This window comes from Bufo gargarizans, chromosome 1, assembly GCF_014858855.1.
Source record: "Bufo gargarizans isolate SCDJY-AF-19 chromosome 1, ASM1485885v1, whole genome shotgun sequence".
Classification (NCBI taxonomy): Eukaryota; Metazoa; Chordata; class Amphibia; order Anura; family Bufonidae; genus Bufo; species Bufo gargarizans.
The window spans coordinates 134,002,996-134,015,586 of record NC_058080.1 but is presented as its reverse complement, the minus strand read 5'-3'; positions in this window follow the sequence as shown (position 1 = coordinate 134,015,586).

The following is a 12,591-nucleotide window of genomic DNA, read 5'->3' as shown; positions in this document are numbered from 1 at the left end:
TTTTCTGTGATTTTTTCATTAAGAATATCCCTAAACTTTGCTTCATTCAGCTTTCCAACTCTGTTCCCTCAACCAATCTTCCTGTCCAAGCCACTGAAAAACATCCTCACAGCATGATGCTGCCATTGCCATGCTTCACTGTAGGGATGGTATTGGGCAGGTGATGAGCAGTGTCTGGTTTCCTCCAGACTTGATTTCATCAGACCAGAGAATCTTTTTTCTCACAGTCTGAGAGTCCATTAAGTGCTTTTTCTGAGGAGTGCCTTCTTTCTGGCCACTCTGCCATAAAGCCCAGATTGGTGGAGTGCTTCAGTGATGATTGACCTTCTGGAAGTTCTCTCACCTGCACACATGATCTTTGAAGCTCAGCCAGAGTGACCATTAGGTTCTTGGTCACCTCTATCTTACCAAGGCCCTTTTTCCCAGATTACTTCTTTTGATTTGGCAGCCACCTCTAGGAATAATCTACAAACTTCTTCCATGTAAGAATCTTGGGAACATTCAGTGCAGCAGACAATTATTGTACCCTTCTCCAGATCTGTGTCTCCTCACAATCCTGTCTCTAAGCTCTACAGGCAATTCTTTCCTCCTCATGGCTTGGTTTTTTGTTCTGATTTGCATTTTCACCTTAAATAATTTCCAGTCAACTTCATTTACTACAAGTGGACTCAAGTCATGGTGTAGAAACATCTTAAAGATGATCAAAAGAAATAGGAACCCCTCAGAGCTAAATTTCAAATGTCATAACAAATGGTCTGTCCATGTAAAATTTAAAATTTTAAAACATTGCTAAACTTTTATTTTCGCTTTCTCATTATGGGGTATGTGACACAGTGAGAGTTTTTGTCTGGCAAGGCAGGTATTTTCCTCCCAGCATGTGCTGCTGGGCTGATTTACAGCCAGATGAGGTCAAATACCGGACTGAATTTTAAGTGCCGATCCGGGTTTTGGCAGCACCTGGCTAAATAGGCAGCTGGGCTCAGAAGCGAGGTCTCTGTGGTATTGAGTAAAGATTGATGCTGAAAAACTTGATTTTTTTTATTTTTTTAGTTTAGCACAGGGCCACAACATAAAATGTGAAAAAATGATAGGTTCTGAGACTGTCAGTCTAAAGACTTTCTGAATACATATTATATCTCTGAAATTACTGACTTCAGTTATACACAATATACTATATATATTGTAGAAAGGTACAAGGGACCATTAAAGATGGAAGATATGTGTCACTGAGGTTCCTGGCCTCGGTGAAGTAGGAGCCAGTAGGTGCATATGTCCGCAGCAGTTGCAGATGGACACTTTGACAGTTAGCATAGCTGTGAAAAGCTAATCTGGGCCGGCTCTTACTGGGAGCAGCCAAAGTGCAGGGTGGGTTGATGTTCCCCATGGTCCAGGCTGGGTTTTGACGGGCTTACAAAGAGTCAGCCAGCAGGGTCAGGGGTGTGATTACCTGGCTGATGGTGGAGCACTGTGTAGCTGTGTGTTTTTGGAGCCGAGTAAAAACCGGAGGGTCTCTGCCGAGAGACAAAGAACAAAGCAAGGTCCCCATCCACTCCGTGGGGAGTACGGTACTGTGCCCTAAAACTTCCTATGTTATTGTTCAGATTCAAGACTGAATTGTTTTTCTTTAAGTGCCGGCGGAAGTAAGCTGATCACTACCGCCTGTTGAATTGTGGTGTGCCAACAAAAAAGACATTTATTACTTTGATTTCCACCACTAAAAGGCTACTGTGTATTTATCTGAAGGCTACCATTTGGGAAATCCCTACAATATTTATACATATATATCAGGGTCACGACGGTCTTAATAGCCCCTGGGCTGGCGGTGGATCTACCAAAGTTATGTAAAGGCACTGACCTCTGCATAACTTTGGCGCATCCACCACTGGTCTAAATCTATGCCAGCTTCCTTGAAACAGGCATATGAAATGATAAATGAGACAGGCCTGGCGGCATGCCATCTTCCCTGCCCAAGCCACCCTCCCTTTTTAGACCTGGCGTGAGCAGTGAAAAGTCGTAGATTGTGGTGCAAATAACCTTTGTGCTGCAATCTGCAACAGAGATATACGCCAGAAAACTGGCGTATATCAGTTAGAAAATGATTATTTATATAACTGTCCCTATATTGTAGAACAGCTTCTCCCTGTCCCTCTGCCTCTATACGCACTGCCTGCACTCTGCGTCTTTCCTTGTCACTTCTCCTACTCATTACATTATTTTTTTTTAAAGACTATTACATTTTAGAGACCGCAGTAGAACCTTGTGCTGCCCTTGCAATATTACTGCAATCACCTGGCCGGCTCGGTGTCTATACAGAGCAGGCATTTTGTAACCTTTACACCAGTCACTCAACCATGATCAAGTGCAGAAAGGAATAACTCTCCCATGGCATTATAGGAGCTTAGGGATTTTCTGGAAAACAAGCTTACGGAGTTTACAGCTGCGTATGTTAGCTGCTGCTGGATATGATTTTTTTGGGTAGCGTGGCCTAATATGTGCTGTTTTTGCAAAAAGCGTGACAGAATTCTGGTGTAAACATCGGGTTTTAGCGCATGCATTTTTTTTTGCAAGCCATGTGTTTTTTTACAGTAAAGTATGTACCCCTGATATCACTTCCTTTGTAGAGCAATATAAAAAAGGCATGGTTAAAAAAAAAAATTTAAGACGCTTTTTAAAAGAACCCCACATACATTGAATTTGTCACACATTGCATTTTTTCAAGCAGGCCACTTGAAACAGGAAATGTCTGTGGGATAGAAACTCTAGAAACTGAGGAAAACATAGCAACATCACAGGTTAAGAAAAGACCTCTGAAAATGTTTATGCTACATTTAATAATTCCTATACACATGCAGGAAACAACATTAAAACATTTAAAAAAAAGACTACATGTGACACCACCCTAAGGCCTCTTTCACACGGGCGTCATGTTTTTGGCCCAGATAAGATGCGGGTGCGTCACGGGAATGCGTGATTTTTCCGCACGACAGCAAAACATTGTAATGAGTTTTGCACGCGCGTGAGAAAACTCGGTATGTTTGGTACCCAAACCTGAACTTCTCTCACAGAAGTTCAGGTTTGGGATCGGTGTTGTGTAGATTGTATTATTTCCCCTTATAACATGGTTATAAGGGGAAATAATAGCATTCTTAATACAGAATGCATAGTATAATAGGGCTGGAGCGGTTAAAAAATAAAATAAAAAAATTTAACTCACCTTAATCCACAGCCCGGCTTCTCTTCTGTCTTCTTCTTTGAGGATTAGGATCTTTGATTACGTCACTGCGCTCATCACATGGTCCATCACATGATCTTTTACCATGGTGATGGGTCATATGGCGGGTTTTAAACCTATGTAAATACTGAATTGGTAGTCAACTACCTAAAATTTAACTTTTAATCAAAAATCAGCTAAAAGATACACATATATGATCCCTCACTTGGGGATTGATAGACAAACAGAAGACATACACAGAAAAAATAGAGCCATGTTAAGGACCAGGTCAAGGAGGGCCAATCTCGTGATATAGTGGGGCCAGACACACATGGGTCACTAAATGTATCCCTGTGATGTCCCTGTGTTATTCTCAGCCCGGAGATGATCCCTGATGGTGGGAACACTCCGTCCCCGTGCCTAACCTAATTGTCCTTGGAAAGCCCTAATCTCAGAGAAAGACCCATATGGATGTCCGGGTCCTGAGATATCCGCTATACAAACAAGTAATGTCCTATCGGACAATCCAGAATGATATCTGGATGAAAAAACAGAGTCACAACTTATACAGATGCCTACAAAGTGGCGCTCTGAAACAGGGTCTCGACGCGTTTCCCCTCATGGGTCATATGGCGGACCATGTGATGAGAGCAGTGACGTCATCACAGGTCCTTTTCCTACTGCACAGCAAAGATGAAGATAGAAGAGAAGCCGGGCTGCGCAAACAAGTGGATGAGGTGAGTTAAATTATTATATTTTTTTTAACCCCTCCAGCCCTATTTGACTATGCATTCTGTATTAAGAATGCTATTATTTTCCCTTATAACCATGTTATAAGGGAAAATAATAATGATCGGGTCCCCATCCTGATAGTCTCCTAGCAACCATGCGTGAAAATCACACCGCATCCACACTTGCTTGCGGATGCTTGCGATTTTCACGCAGCCCCATTCACTTCTATGGGGCCTGTGTTGCGTGGAAAACGCGCAAAGAGGAGAATGTTGTGATTTTCACGCAACGCACAAGTGATGCGTGAAAATCACCGCTCATCTGCACAGCCCCTCAGAAATGAATGGGTCCGGATTCAGTGCGTTCACCTCACGCATCGCACCTGTGCGGAAATCTCGCCCGTCTGAAAGAGGCCTAAGGGTGCCTTTACATTTAGTGGAAAAATCCCCCAGAAAATACATCACATAAAGACTTTCCCTGTGTTATCCTATGGGGTTCAGAAGAGTCAATGCCTGCCCTGTGTTCTGCTTTGGAATACTGATGTGATTTTTTTAAAGAATTTACAGCTTTTTATGTTGGTCTTAGTTTCCCCCTTGTGCTGCTGTGATATTCGTCTAATTTATGATTAGGCGCACCTATGGCAGTCCTTGCGCCTGGCGAAATACTACTCAAGCTCCAGTTTTTTGCCAACATTTCCAGGTGCTTCCAAGTGCAGATGTTAGTAAATTTCCTGATGCTGGAGTCCGACGGCCCCTGACATGCCCCTGCTACATCCCAATCCCACCCAACTGGCAAACACAGTATAAGACCACCCTTACGACAAAATATTGTCACGCGGCCGGTTAAAATGGGGACTTGCAACAATTTTTCAACAAAAATGTGTCATTTCAGAGGGTGATCTAATCCGCACAGAAATCTGCACACCTGTATGTACTTTCTGGTAGATTTTTCCACCACGGGTGAAGGCTCCCTAAATGCTTAGGATCAGTATGATGCAATTACACATTTGCTCACTTTTTCTGCAGATGGGTCCATCACTACAGTGACAATAAATTCATGAAGTCCATGAAGCGGCATACACCTGCACCTTTCTGGCATTGGGGTGCGATCAAGAAAAACTTTTTGTGTATTGTGAATTTTATACGTATCTGATATTCACCCGCTATAAGCTATTCATATAGATGACAGATATCTGGGCACTGGGGTGAGTTGTTGCAATGGTGGTTTCATTTCCTGTATTGTAATGTCAGGTGCCTCCTGTGCTACGTATATTGTATTGTCGTGTGAACGTAGCATGATAATGGAATGCAGGAATAAATCGAGGACTTGTAGCATTTTTATGGACTTCTGCTTCTAATATGTTATGAAGACAGGAAGGAAAGGTCAGGACTATCTGCATTGCACCTTTATGTATAGGACAAATTACACATTTCTCTGTTGCTCTTTAGGTTGCACCAGCCGTTAAAAACATGATTTTACTTTCAATTTCCTTTTTTTTTTGCATTGACCTTTTCAGCTGACTGCATGGGATCTTGGCAGTTTGTTCAAAGGATGCTTTGATAGATGTGGTTAAGGTTTTCATAGATTCATATAAATTCCTTAGATTTTTACTAACAATCGCTCCACAATGTATAGAGATGGGACTCTGTTCTGGTATTTATGAAGGTTTAAAGGGGATATCCGGGAATTTCAACGGATGACCTATCCTTGGCATAGGTCATTAATATCAGATTGGCGGAGGTCCTGGGAGTTTAACATCAGCTGGGTCTCTTCCTAGGCCAGTGACATCACCATACATCAGGCCTAGGAGCAGTGAATGGGGCTGAGTTGCAATACCTAGAACAGCCATAGACAATGTATGGCGCTGTGCCTGGTGAGCTGAGAAGAGACCACAGCTCTCACAGGAACTCTGGTGAGCTTTGAAACCCCTTCAGGCAGCTGAAGGCCAATAATAAGAAATTCCCCCACCAATCAGCTGTTTTCAACGACCACTTACTTCAGTAATAACAAAGAGGATAAAGCCAAAAGCTAAATTCTGTCTCTGCTGAACCCCCACTAATCTGATATTGATGACCTATTGTAGAGGTAAGTCATCAATATCTAGGCCTTGGATAACCCCTTTAAAGGGCTATCTTCATTAGAAATGTCCGCTAGGTGGGGTCCCTTTGGGACTGGCATCTACATTATCTTCATAAAATATGGTCCTCAACTTAACCTATAAGCATTCAATGCACATTCAAATATTTGTACTGTTTTGCCATCCATAAATTGAGGATCCGCAAAACACGGATACCAGCCATGTGCATTTCACATTTTGCAAAACAGAACGTCCGTGCCATAATTAAAGAGTCCTATGTGTGTCTGTAATGCGCACAAGAATAGGACATGGTCTATATTTTCGCAGATGCTACGGAACGGATATACCCATGCGGACAGCCCCATTGAAGTGAATGTATCCACGTCCGACCTACAAAATGTGGATGGGATGCGGACAAAAAATACGTTTGTGTGCATGAATCCTTAACGTCATGCTGCAGATTTTCTAATTCACACAGCATGGATCAATATAATGTACAGGAAAGTTGTGCACACCTCATTTGGAAGAGTTCGTCTGAGCACCCCATCCTTCATGGTCAAATAGCCCTTACACAGCCTGGAGGTGTGTTTGGGGTCATTGTCCTCTTGAAATATAAATGATAGTCCAACTAAACGCAAACCGGATGGAATAGCATGCCACTGCAAGATGCTGTGGTAGCCATGCTGGTTCAGTATGCCTTCAACTTTGAATAAAACCCCAACAGTGTCACCAGCAAAGCACCCCCACACCATCATACCTCCTCCTTCATGCTTCACGGTGGGAACCAGGCATGTAGAGTCCATCCGTTCACCTTTTCTGCATCGCACAAAGACACGGTGGTTGGAACCAAAGATCTCAAATTTGGACTCATCAGACCAAAGCACAGATTTCCACTGGTCTAATGTCTATTCCTTGTGTTCTTTAGCTCAAACAAGTCTCTTCTGCTTGTTGCCTGTCCTTAGCAGTGGTTTCCTAGCAGATATTCTACCATGAAGGCCTGATTCACACAGTCTCCTCTTAACAGTTGTTCTAGAGATGTGTCTGCTGCTAGAACTCTGTGTGGCATTGACCTGGTCTCTAATCTGAACTGCTGTCAACCTGCGATTTCTGAGGCTGGTGACTCGGATGAACTTATCCTCCGCAGCAGAGGTGACTCTTGGTCTTCCTTTCCTGGGGCGGTCCACATGTGAGCCAGTTTCTTTGTAGCGCTTGATGGTTTTTGTGACTGCACTTGGGGACACTTTTAAAGTTTTCCCAATTTTTCGGACTGACTGACCTTCATTTCTTAAAGTAATGATGGCCACTCGTTTTTCTTTACTTAGCTGCTTTTTTCTTGCCATAATACAAATTCTAACAGTCTATTCAGTAGGACTATCAGCTGTGTATCCACCTGACTTCTCCACAACGCAACTGATGGTCCCAACCCCATTTATAAGGCAAGAAATCCCACTTATTAAACGTGACAGGGCACACATGTGAAGTGAAACCCATTTCAGGTGACTACCTCTTGAAGCTAATCAAGAGAATGCCAAGAGTGTGCAAAGCAGTAATCAAAGCAAAAGGTGGCTACTTTGAAGAACCTAGAATATGACATATTTTCAGTTGTTTCACACTTTTTTGTTATGTATATAATTCCACATGTGTTAATTCATAGTTTTGATGCCTTCAGTGTGAATCTACACTTTTCATAGTCATGAAAATAAAGAAAGCTCTTTGAATGAGAAGGTGTGTCCAAACTTTTGGTCTGTACTGTATATAAAAAATATATAACTATATATTCGGATAAAATTCAGACAATACCTGCATAAAAAAACAATACTAATTCATATATATTGGTTCTTTTTGGAAGAATGTCAGAGACACTCAGCAATGGGGACTGTGGTCGATGTAGACCAAGGGGTGGTGAGGGTCTCCGCAATGGGTATCTCGGATAGTCTCCAAATAGTCATATAATACCCCAATAATTCAGAACGATGATAATTGCTCAATATAAGTATACGCTCATCAAATCGATTATACTATAAGCATCAATTCACTTGGGATGTGGTTGATCCAGCAACCAGTAAACAAAATAGTTATAAGATCCCATATAAAAGGCAATTATAACCATCAACTGAATAGTTCCACAGCATGGATCAGTTGTGGACTTCTTCTGGATTTGCTGCAGCTTTGACCCGTTGTAATGCAAAGGGTATACAGGTCCACAAATACTTTAGTCTATTGTTGGTTGATGGGGGGTTATGAGAGATAGCTCTGAACCGAAGTAGTAAATACTAGCTTTATAGGAACACAAGTAAAAGGCCAGCCTGCCATATTGAGACATCTCTGAATCAGTTTGGTCCCTAACTACTTACTCGAACAATCATAATTAATGCTTTTTTTTTTTAAATGTTTTTCAATTTGCCATATATTTACTCCCTTTTTACTACCTTCCAGAAGTCATTTATTTTTTATTTTTCAGTTTAAATGGCTGTATGAGGGCTTGTTTTTTGCAAGACAAATAGTTTTTTTCTAAAGGCACTCTTTCAGGGCTGTATTTATAGCTGGTGCCACCCTAGACACAATTTAATGCTTCCTATCAGGCCAGAAAGAGAGGAGTGGTAGATGAAGTAGTGGGTGCCCAAATTGATAAAAGGTGGGGCCAACACAGGTAGATGGGGTCAACTCAAGGAAGTGGAGGTAACACACATAGATGGGGCAATACTATAGAGCCCAAATACTACAGAACAGCACATCGCACTGGCCCAACAGAAACAAATACCACTGTGCAGTACAATGTACTGTCCCAGCATAACCAAATACCATAGTGCAACACAATATACTGCTTGAGCCGAACTTCTTGTTCCACAGTAATATTTGGTTTTGCTGTGGTATTATTTTGCTTTGTACTGTGGTATTTGGTTCTGCTGGGTCAGTATATAGTGCTGCACTTTGATATTTGATTTTGCTGGGGCAGAATATTCAGCTGCACTGTGGTATTTGGTTCTGTTGGGACAAAATATTGTGCTGCACTGTAGTATTTGGTTCTGCTGGGACAGAATATTGTGCTGCACTGTAGTATTTGGTTCTGCTGGGGAAGTATATTGTGCTGCATTAGGGTATTTGGTTCTGCTAGGGCAATATATTGTGCTGCACTATGGTATTTGGTTCTGCTGGGGCAGTATATTGTGTTGCATTTTGGTATTTAGTTTTGCTAGGGAAGGATATTGTGCTGCACTTTGGCAAGCCCTAAAATATATTGAGGAAGGGGCTCAAGAGGTGACACGTGGGTCACTGCAAAATACTAGCTCTACTAACAGCATACTGCCAGACATACAGGGGAATAAAACACTTCATACCTATTACATCCAGTGATGTCTCCTCTGATGTAGACTCTCTTGTCTTATCTTTTCCGTTTGGTTCAGACTGACATGAAAACAATTCTTTCATCCACATCTGGTCTCTGCAGAGTTTGCCATATAGACATCTTAGATTCTTCAGTTTTCCATCATTCTCTCCACCTTCTCAACACAAACTCCCCATCCTGGTGCCTCAACTGTATAATTCTGCTCCTACCCCAATATTGTGCCCACTGTGCTTCCCAATGCCCCCATATACAGTATTATACTGATGAAAAATAGTGCCCCAGTGGTAATAATGTCCCTTAAAATGTCTCCATTAATAATAATGCCCCTATAGTGCCTCCAGAAATTATAATGCCCCTCCCCTTAGTGCCCCCCAGTAATAATAATGTGCCCAAACACTAATACCCCTAATTACCACACAGTGCCCCCAAGTAATAATATGCCCCCTAGTTGTAATGTCCTTCACAGTGCCCCCTAGTAGTAATGTCCACCACAGAACTCCCCAGTAGTAACGTCCCCCAAAGTGCCCCCCTCCAGTAGTAAGATCCCCCACAGTGCCCCCTAGTAGTAATGTCCCCCACAGAGCTCCCCAGTAGTAACATCCGCCAAAGTGCCCCCCTCCAGTAGTAAGATCGCCCACAGTGCCCCCAAGTACTGATGTCCCCCACAGTTCCCCTCCAGTAGTAATGTCCCCCACAGTACCTCTCCAGTATTAATGTCCCCCACAGTTACTTTGACCTCTCTGGAGAATCTCTAACAGGAGCAGGAGCTCTACCGTGTGCTTCTTCCCCTCTCTGTTTCTGCACTCTTGGCAGGAAGCAGGACCAGCCCACTCCTACCAAGAGGGGAGGAACAAGGTGGTTAGCCCTGTCCCTGCCAACCATAGCTCTTGAAACTGGAACTTACGGCCAAAACATACACTATAAAATACATAATTACATAACAATAAAACAATAATTGCAGATTCTCCCAGGTCTGGGGTACTGCATACTTGTAGGTTCTGTACATGCCCTCTGGTGTCTTATTGTAAATAAAGCTCTTCATAATTTAATATTCCAGATGATGTATTGGGAAGATGGAAAAAAATATCAATGGGGTATAGTTGGAAAGAAAACCAATTGCATAATGGTGTTTATATGGATTTTGTATTTATGGCATTCACAGTGATACCACATTTATATAGTTTTCATTATTTATGACAAAACGATAAAATATGGGGGATTCAGCCCGCACAACCCCTAGCAGGTGCAGATTGCTATGGTGAAATACAGATACAAACGCAAAAACACAAAATGCAATCGCACTCTGCAACCAGCACTCTGCCCTGCCTTTATGCTGAATGTTGAATAAGGCATTGGTGTACATTTTGGCCAAAGCGTAATAAGCCACTCACCACATCAAGGTCGCCTTAATGAGTGGTCCCTAACACTAGTTCCTACCTTTTATGGGCCATGACAGCCACACAAAGTCCAGGGAGCGCAGGGCAATACCACCTTTTGTGGTGGCAATAGCACCTAGCCAGGCTCCGACTGGCCCACAGGGGTACAGGTGAATCCCCCGGTGGGCCCCTGAGCATGGTGGGCCCCTAGTCTCCCATCTCCTGCATCAGTGGCACAGGAGACTTACTGCACTACATACATATATAAAATGTACAGCACCTCAACCAGCCTATGTTCATATAAAAAACTTGTTAAATTATTTATTATATTCAAATGTAACCGTATGGTGGGCCCAGTGGTGGATCCAGAGTCTGGTCTCGGGAGGGGCACTTCCAGATTGCTTTGTGGCGGCAAACAGAAAATAATGTGGTGCTTATAGAACAGACTATGTTATTTAACCTATCGTACAGCTCTAACACACATAATCTAATAGACTGTCTGAAGTACTGGTACGGTCTTCTATAAAGATGGCGGTGCGCTGGGCCCTTGTGGATACAGAGTCCCGGTAATAGTTTTTGACCACAGGGGCAGTAAATGATTTGTTTTCATTGGGGCCCTCAGATCTGATCAGTTACACACACTGGTCTTCTGCAGGTCTTCCTGGAGGTCGGGCAGCTCAGGGCCAGTCTGATCACACTCTGCACTGAGGAGACAGATCGCAGCACTCCCCCCGCACCGCAGAGACAACACAGGACCCCCACACCTTACCACAGACTCACACACACAACACCCTTCTGCAGGCGCTCACACACACGCAGGCTCCCGAGGCACAAAGAGAGAGACAGGCAGCGATGTCCCGGTCAGGCTGTCAGTGACAGTGTGAGCAGAAGAAATGCTCTGTCTATAACTAAGGAGTATCAGGGTACATTATACAGGGGGTAATATAACTGAGGAGAGGTAGCAGGCTAGGGTACATACTTTATATGCGTTATATACTGTGTATATATATATATTTATATATATATATATATATATATATAAATAACTTAATTATACAGAGGTAGGGACGGGTCTCAGCCAGGGCAGTGTTCTTGTATCCTGTAAGGGAGCAGCTGGGCAGAAACACTATCACGCCACCGCCGCCCTCACCTCATTAGCAGGTGCTCGGGCCGGGCACGCAGCAGCTTCCGGCTTTTCCTTCCAAGTTTGCCGCCCAGACGGGACCACTCCCTCTCCTGGCTGCTTGCACCTGCACGCACAGCTCTGCCTCCGCCCCCCTATGTGAACTTAAGGGACAGGTATTGTAATTACAGTGTGGCTCTGCGGCGGCGGCCAGTGTTAAAGGGGAAAATCAGCGGGAAACTCCTCGGGGGGGGGGGGGGCAATTGCCCCGTTTCCTCCCCCTGGATCCGCCAATGGGCGGCCCCCGAAATAAATTTTACTAGTGGGCCCTGGGTACCCCAGTCCGACACTGCACTTAGCTGTACTGTTAAAGGGGTTATCCCATGACTAATGTAAAAAATAAATATCATATAGTACATTACAATCTCTTTCTAACAAAGCTAGAACCAGCCCTGTACCTCACATGGATCCAGAGATCTCCACATTCATTGCTCTGCTAGATTTTTATCAACTGACGGCTCAAGGGGAGTGTCTTTTCTGCTGCAGCTAAGGGGGCGTGTCCATGCTCTGCCTATCACAGCTCAGGAGGCAGTTAAAGGATGAAACTGAGCATGTGCGGCCATCTAAGTGAGCAGGACAAAGAAATAACAAAAAAAGAAAACAGCAGGTGTCGCTATACAAATACATTTTATTGAATAACTCAGTGGCTATGCTAAATTTTTTATTACA